At 38.4% G+C, this 9,179-nt stretch overlaps 1 pseudogene; it reads left to right on the top strand.

The window, feature by feature from the left end:
- The first annotated feature begins 253 nt into the window (after positions 1-253).
- On the top strand, positions 254-7,790 carry LOC129048873 (tripartite motif-containing protein 43B-like; annotated as a pseudogene).
- Positions 7,791-9,179: the final 1,389 nt, after the last annotated feature.

Raw genomic sequence — 9,179 nt, 5'->3', positions numbered from 1 at the left:
TTCTTCTATGTAAGAAAATAGAGTTTGGAAAGCTGGCCATGTGTTGATTGCAGAACAGTCACGTTTTCCTACAGAGGTCGATATCTCTTAGTGCCTTGGTTTCTATTTTTCCTATCTCTGTCATTGCAAATTAAAGCCTATTCTTCTCTAGAAAAAAACGATTATTCAATCACAACCTGATTCAAACTTTGCTTGGATCTTTGTTTCTCCAGGGTAGAAGATTAAATTCTTGTGGCGTTCTTTCCTTAGGAAAATGGACTCAGACTTCTCACATGCCTTCCAGAAGGAACTCACTTGTGTCATCTGCCTGAACTACCTGGTAGACCCTGTCACCGTCTGCTGTGGGCACAGCTTCTATAGGCCCTGTCCCTGCCTTTCCTGGGAAGAAGCCCGAAGTCCTACCAACTGCCCTGCATGCAGGGAACCATCACAGAACAAGGACTTCAAAACCAATATTCTTCTGAAGAATTTAGTGACCATTGTGAGAAAAGCCAGTCTCTGGCAATTCCTGAGCTCTGAGAAACAAATATGTGGGACCACAGGGAAACAAAGAAGATGTTCTGTGACATGGACAAGAGTCTGCTCTGTTTGCTGTGCTCCAACTCTCAGGAGCACGGGGCTCACAAACACTATCCCATTGAAGAGGCAGCTGGGGAACAATGGGTAAGAGATAGCTCTGCGATCACCTGAAAGCTGGAGGGAGGCAGAGATAAAGAGATTAAAAGGACAATGGGAATCATCATGGTGATTACTCCATTCTTTACTGAGTGCCAGCTGCTGTTCTAGGTACCAATGATGAAATTTTGAATAAAATATGCAACTCTACCTTCCTTCCTGGAGCTTGGACCGAAACAGAGCGTGATTAAGTAAATGTCATTATTATTGACTCTACTGTTCAATGCTAAAGGCATTGAAAAGCTACCAAAACTACAAGTGCAAAGAAACGTATTTTGGAAATATATTTAATATTACTGGACAAACGAGTACGGGAATAGCACACTACAAAATCTGGGGGCTAGCATAGTGGGTTCTGAAGCAGGATGTTTCACTGAACATTAGCCGGGTTACAGGAAATCTTCACTCTTCAGTTCGCTAAACTGTTCTACATTCTGAAACCTCAAACTGAAAAATATCAATTGAGGATGAGCAGTCAAAAATTTGTGTTTTCCTTCCCCTCTCTTATGTATTTATATATTATATCCCTTGCCTGCGTATACTACCCAGAGTGTGGAATCTATGGTGTTTGACTTTCTGTTGTTCAACCTCATAATTCTTTTGCAGGAGAAGCTCTTAAAGCAAATGAGGATTTTATGGAAAAAATTCAAGAAAATCAGAGAAATCTAAATGAGGAGAGAAGAACAGCCTTCCTCTGGAGGGTAAGTATGAGACCGTGAGTTCTCATGAGCAGCTTGAGACAGGCATGCTGACAACATTTATACTAGCAACTTGAGTTGAAATTCTCATATGCCAGATTTTGTCATGTGTTTAGTCATAGGCTGGAAAACAACCAGACTGTTCAATAGAATGATTGTTCAGGTTTTCTGTAAATGCTTTTCAGATAAGTAAAAAATAAATCTAAATTCTGAAGGACAAGTATGTGCTTAAAATTAATAAGTACTTCACGCAGAGATTTCTGTATAAATGAATTATGTAATATTGTTTAAATAGTATGTAATTGAGAAATAAAGGCATTTAATGGTGAATATGATGTTGTCCAGGGGCAAAAATGCAGGTGGGAACAGTAATTTAAGCAATGTGCCTGTGCTGGTGAAATCTGATAGCAAAGGACGCAGATGATGCCAGCTCAAGTAGGAGAAAATGTAACACGATGAAAAGCTGAGGAGAAGGGATAACAAATGACTGGGGGAGTGAAAGAATAAATATGTCAATATTGAGAGGAGAAACACAACGGAATGGAGATTCATGTTCTTAGAATGGCAGGGCAATACAGAGCCTGTGGCTTCTGAGGGAAGAAAGATAGGAGACAGAAAAGAGGTAGTCGGTTTGAGAGATGGGGGTTAAATTTTTTACTAAGATCCTTTTTGCGTGATGGCTTCTGATCCTCATTATAATATACTAACAACGTCCCTACTTAGAGTGATTGTTTAGGCTGTGAAGTACAAATGTTTGAGACTACAAACTAATTGAGTAACAAAGATTACACATATTATTGATGACAATTTAACAATCAATCATAAATTTTAGTTGTTTTCTAATGGTATCTCAGATTGAAGAGGACATATATTTAAACACTTAAATCTAAAGGGCTTTTTTGCAGGTGTTCGGGAATTGATGAATTACATAAATTTCGAAGGAAGGTCTTGCTTAACTCATCATCCTGTTTGTAAAGGATGGAAAATAAAAGAAGGAATGAGGAAGATGAATTTGTGGGTTCTGTGACGTGGAAGTAGACCTGAGTATTTAGCCTACAAAATCCATGTCCCTAGAGAGTGACGTGGTTTTACGGGCACAGATGATCGGGAATGAGTATAGGAAGCTACATCCAGTTCTCCAGAAAGAAGAAAAACAACATTTAGAGAGACTGAACAAGGAATACCAAGAGATTTTTCAGCAACTCTAGAGAAGTTGGATCAACATGGATCAAAAGGGTAAACACTCGAAAGACATGTATCAGGGACTAATGGAAATGTGTCATAAACCAGATGTGGAGCTGCTCCAGGTGAGAACTGAAGGTGTCCCTTGAGACACTTTGTATCAGCTGACCTTTACATGTTTGCCTTCCATTGGGTACCAAAGACATTATTTCTTCATCTCCTGCATTGATGGTGAGAGTCATTCCCACCGGCTGTAGAGATAAATTATAACCCCTAACCTAATCATGGAAAGAAAGCTTTATGGAATTGTGCAACGAGATTTCCATAGAACATTTTCTACCACAAGCTTCCTCCTCTAGCACATTTCATTCAGGCCCCGGAAGAAAAAAATTCATGTGAAAATTCTATTTTTGTTTCCATTGGATAAAACACAGAAATTAGGGAAAAACTAACATTTCCTTCTTCCTCCTTTTGGGAAGTCCTAGGTTTGAAATGCTCTTGATTTGAGCCACATTACCCTTTGGGGACTAGGCCTGAAAAAGACCACGTTGTAGACAGCTGCAGCAATGCACAGTCACTACTCACACCTTTCTCTCTCACTCAAATTTAGGGTACTGAATTTATCACAAATAGATTATGTCAATAGGTCTTACAGGTGTAAGTCTTAGAGATGAGGATATATTTTAAAAGTGTTGCAGTGATAGTATGTGGTAATTCTAAAGTTTTCAAAACCTAAAGAGCAGATCGGCAGAATAGCAACTTGTTTGTTTGTTTGTTTGTTTTGAGATGGGGTCGTCTTCTGTCATCCAGGCAGAAGTCCAGTGGCCCAATCTCAGCTTGCTGCAACTTCTGCCTCCCTGGTTCAAGCAGTTCTCCTACCTCAGCCTCCCTAGTATCTGGGAATAAAGGTATGCACCACCACACACAGCTAATTTTTTTGTAGTTTTAGTAGAGATGGGTTTTTGCCATGTTGTCCAGGCTAGTCTGGAACTCCTGACCTCAGGCGATCCACCCACCTTGGCCTCCCAAAGTGCTGGGATTGCAGGTGTGAGACACCTCACCCAACAAGAATAACAGCTTTCTAAAGAAGTCATTTTTCTCTCTCTCTCTCGCTACAGGATTTGGGAGACACGGTGGCAAGGTATGTTATTGGCCATCAGTGCAAGCTGCAGCACAAGGCATGCTATGAAAAACATCAAGCTGTTTCCAACAAAGTGAAAACATAATTTACTAACACCATAATGCGTCAGAGTGATTGTGTGTGTACTCATGTGTTTGTGTTGTATGTTGAATGTTACCTATGCCTTTTATCAGACATTAACCTTTTCTTACTTTTCCAAGTGACTCAGGAGGTTATGTTTTGAAGAGTTCAATGCAGAAGTTGCGAGAATACAATTGCCTCTTTTTAGTATTCAGAATGATAATTAGAGATCAACTATTTGGTGGCAGATAGGGAGAGAGGCATTTATCTTTCAGTGGCAGTAGGTTAGAAATGGAGTGAAGAGTTAGAAAGATTCCCTAAGAGCCACAAACCCATCCTAGGATTGTGGAGGTACATTACAATATCAGAAGTGGGTTTGAATGAAGCATTTTCTGTTGGAATCTATTTCTTAAACACAGACATCAGAAACTTAAACAACTCAACCTACTTCCTTGCAAGAGTGAGTCCATGCTGCAGGACATGCCCCAGCCTGTGACTCCAGAGCTCACTACAGGGCCCATCACTGGACTGGTGGATTGGTTCAACCGCTTTCTAGGTGAGTGTCACCCTCTTGGTGAGATCCACATGCAATGCCTTCAATTCTGGTTTTCTACAGGCAGCTTTCCCAGTGTAATGATCTTTCATCTAGAAGAAATTAGTCTGTGAATAGGTATTTATATTTATAGTTTCACTATAATCAAACAGACAAATCTCAATAAAAGATGGTGGAATCAGCCATATAACAAATTTCTTAGAAAAGTAAAACATGCAGAAGGGCTCTTTAGGATGTAGAACCATTCATGCATGGTTCAACCGTGATACAATTTCATGTATACAATTATTACATGAAGTATACGGAACTGAATTAATTCAGGACATTTCCATTTCAAATTCAGTGCAGTTAATGACTGATTTGAGTGACAGTGTTTTTTAAAATACATTTCAGGTGACGTTTCATAGCATTTATAATTTTAATCATGTGCATTTTAATCAACTAAAGCGTACACGAGTAACTTATATAACAATGCAAAAACTGAGAATCTGTGAAAGGTAGGAATGTGATTTGTTGGTTGATGAGGCCTTAGATAGAACTCCAGGATAGATCATGATAAATCCAGCAGATAAAAGATGTCTGTGCCTGAATCTGGCATGAAAGTCAGATAATTCTTGCAAGGAAGCTGCACTTTTCAGAAGGCAGATTCAGATTTTTCCATTAAGTATACATTGACTAGGTTAAGTGGCAGATTATAACATTTCTGGCAAAGTGATAACTTTTTTCTTTGGGTCTAAGGATGGCTCCCCACCTCATCTCCTGTCACAAGCCTCCTGCTCTGGCCTGACAGAGAAGAGACAATGAAGGTTAATTTTATTGCTGTGGACTTGGCCGCAGTGCAAGAGCTTCCAGTTTTTCAATTGTTATGAAAGCTTGCTAACTAGACAGAGACATGACCTTCCTCCCATTTATACATTTTGAGTTTATAGAAATTATGATCATTGAAGTTTAGCCATTTACTTGTGCAGATATCCTAACACTCTTTGATTCCAACAGTTTTTCCAGACAGAAATTTCTTTCTAATCTTGACCTGTGTTTTCTAGTGAGAATCTCTTTCTTATCTGAACATAAGAATTTATAAACTGCTTTTCACTCGAATATTCTCTTTTTTCTACAGTGGAAATTTCCTTCACTTGGGAGGTAACCAATTACAATATCAGGCTGTTTGAGGATGTGAGAAGTTTGATGCTTAGACCTGAATCTTTGCATTCTCACAGATCTGACTATTTTGCTGCATGGGGAGCCTGGGTCTTCTCCTCTGGCAAACACTACTGGGAGCTGGATGTGGACAACTCTTGGGACTGGGCTCTGGGAGTCTGTAAGGTCTCCTGGATAAGGAAGAATAGCACAATGGTTAAATCTAAGGACATATTTCTTCTTTTATGTGCCTGCTGTCCTGACCCATATTTCCAGGGATAACCTGGCATACGTAGACACTATGTAAAGCCCACATCCATTAGAAGTTTATAACACTATGTTTTCTTTTTTTTCCTTTCTTTTATTATTATTATTATTATTATTATTATTATACTTTAGGTTTTATGGTTTCATGTGACTGTTTTCTTGTTCCTGCAGTGCATATTTCCTGGGATAATAAAAGAACCACTTGGTACATTCCCCTTGTTTGAAGTTCTGAGACAGCTACTCTTTGGTTCTGATGATCTCAACATTGCCCCAACTCCAACAAAATCTAAGTGTTTTCTTCATGGCGAGCCCTGCCATTCACTTTTGGAAGATATTACTGGGAGGTGGATGTTGGGCAGTGTTGGAACTGGGCTGTTGGATTTTGCAACGATTCTTGGACAATGAGAAATGACATGCTGGTTAACTCCAAGAAAATTTTTCTACTTATTTGTGTCAAGAAGGCTACTGGTGTCATCTCAAGACCTCTTCCCCACTATTATCTCAGTATACAGAAAGGCCTCTAGGCCAGATGGGGGTGTTTCTAGATTATGAATGTGGCATGGTAAGCTTTGTTAATGTGGCCAACGCTTTTCTCATCTGTAGCCTCTCTGGTTCTTTCTCTTACCCTCTTACAACTTTGCTTTGCTTTGCTTTGCTTTGCTTTGCTTTGCTTTGCTTTGCTTTGCTTTGCACTCGCAGAATCAGAGATAGGTCAGTAACATGACTAAAGGTATCAGAAACACCAACTTCTGAGAATGCTAACCTACTGACTACTTGACATTCTTTATCTTTTTCTATGAAACTTTGTACCATTTTTAAAAGTGTGGAGGTATACATTTGTTTTGATTTTCATTAAACTACTCTCTCTTAGAATACTGTACATGTCTTTTCTTTTATGCTGTATCTTTTCTTTCCCTTGATTTCCAAGCCAGCCCAGGTAAATGAATACCTGAGTGTGTTTATCCAAACTGATGGGTTAATGCAAGAGCACAGGTTTCTTCTCCCTGAACTGGAATTTTCTTTGCTCTGTTCCACATCTGCTAAGTCCCATTTCATCAAGTGTAAGTTCCAACCTTTCTTCAGGGAATTCTTTCTTTAGCTCCTGGACTAGATTAGGCTGTTTGTTTTAAACACTCAGAAAACCTTATACTTTTCTTTGTAAAACTCACAGTGTAATAGCAGGCATCTTTTCTGCTTCTCAAATTACAAGAAAAGGATTGTGTTTGTACTACACACAGGTATATTCCAAGAAAGTACACAATGCTTAAAATATAACTGATATTCATTAATTGTCTGTTTGAATAAAAGAATAAATGCACAAAATGATTGATAAAAACATATGATACAGCTGTTTAAAAGGCTACCAAATTTACCCCTGTATTCCTATTTATTTTGGCTACTGAATGTAACCAAAATCAACAGGGATACTGAGAAATATTATTTAATAAAGTTATAAATTGGACTGCTTATCAAATTGATAGGCTCAGTCAGTTTTCTTTAGCTCAGGAACAAACTATCGATGGACACAGATCTTAAGAGAGTGACAATGATACAGATAAAAGGACTGAAAACCTGTAAGATTTTAGCAATTTCACTGATGGCATCCTACAGACAGTTACCTGGGAACATGTCATTACCAGAATAGAAAGTAAGACTCACTTTTTGCTTCAGAAAATACAGAATACTCAGAAGCCTCATTACATTTTAATCAAACTCCAAATTTATTTAGGTCTTTGAAGTTTTTAAAACACACGTGCGGTAAAATATTCTTATTATCAGAAATACCTATATTTTGATCACGTTAATTTTGTATGAAGCCTTTCCTTAAGTATCGACTGGAAATTGGTTCCAGGACTCCCCACAGATACCAAAATCCTTACATGCTAATAATCCTCAGATGTTCTTACATAAGATGGGGAAGTATTTGCATGTAGCCTAAGCACATCCTCCAATGTACTTTAATTATCTCTAGATTACTTAAAATACTTAATGCAATGTAATTGCTATGTAAGTAGTTGTTACACTGTATTATTTAGGGAATAATGACGAGCAAAAAAAGTCTGCACCTGTTCAGTGAAAAGGTAAGAATTCAATTTTTTTCCTCAAATTTTTTAATCCATGATGAGTTGAATCCATGAGTGCAGAACCCATTCATATGGAGTTCCAACTGTATATCAAATATCATATTTAATAGTGTATTTTCTAGTATTTAATTTAATTACTGGCAATATGGCACACAACAAACATATCAAAAGTTTCTGATATGTGCTTTTTGAATTTATTTAAAGCAATCCAGGAATGCCTCCTTTAATGAGGATTGCTGAGAACAACGTCTATAAAAGGCTGACTCCGTTTATAAGGAGTAACTCTGATCCAAAAGTTTAATGACAGATGGCTTGCATAATGGGTTATTTCAATGATAGGAGTAATGCAAACATACAATTCTGTAGTCATTTATATTTTAATAGCATTACACTGTTTTAACCATCCTCATCTTGAATATAATCTCATTGTATATTAGAATACTACTACTAGAGCAATAAAGAAAAATGGATAAATATGGTCAGCTTTTTGCTTTTGTTTTGTTTTGTTTTTGAGACAGGCTCTCACTCTGTCACCCAGGTTAGAGTGCACTGGTGAGATGATGGCTCACTGCAGCCTCGACCTCCCCAGATCAAGCAATCCTCCAGCCTCAGCCTCCCAAATAGCTAGACTGCAGCCTGAACTGTCATGCCTGAGTAATTTTGTTGTTGCTGTTGTTGGAGAGAGAGGGTCTCACCCTGTTGCCCAGGCTTCTCTCAAGCTCCTAGCTCAAGTCATCCTCCCACCTCAGCCTCTAACAGTGCTGGGACTATAGGCATAAACCACTATGCCAGGCCTAAATACAGCCAATTCCACTGAGGTTTAAATTATTTGTGTTCCACTCTCTTTCATTATAAGAATAATCTGTGTCTTAAAATGTGTTCTTGAACATGAATTACTTTATGATTGCCCCTTCATAAGAATAGTTCCTAATGTTTAAGAATAATTCACAAAAATATGAAAATTCCTTCATAAAAAATGACTGGAATTAATAGAAGGAATACTAGATACAGGCAGTGGCTAATCAAATTTTAAGTGAATTATCTTATTCTGTCCTACAGTTACAAGAGAACGTGAGCCTCCCACCTCAGCCTCTCAAAGTACTGGGAATTATAGGCATGAGCCACCATGCCTGGCATAAATATGGCCAAAAATTTAAACTTCAGTTTACTTGGCTGTTCTTCTAAGTTTATGAGAGAAATATGCTTCTCTTATAATTGTGAGGACTGGATGAGATAATGCACATACAACCTCCACTGATAGGGTAGAATCTCCACCCCGGAACAGCAGGTCTAGGGTTGCTATGCCCAAGTTTCCCACTGGCTGTATCTTCCGTCCCTCAAGGGATAAGACAAAACACCGGGGAACACCATCCCCCTACCTA

This window comes from Pongo abelii, chromosome 9, assembly GCF_028885655.2.
Source record: "Pongo abelii isolate AG06213 chromosome 9, NHGRI_mPonAbe1-v2.0_pri, whole genome shotgun sequence".
Classification (NCBI taxonomy): Eukaryota; Metazoa; Chordata; class Mammalia; order Primates; family Hominidae; genus Pongo; species Pongo abelii.
Note: the sequence above shows the minus strand (reverse complement) of the source record. Positions and strands in the feature narration are given on the sequence as shown.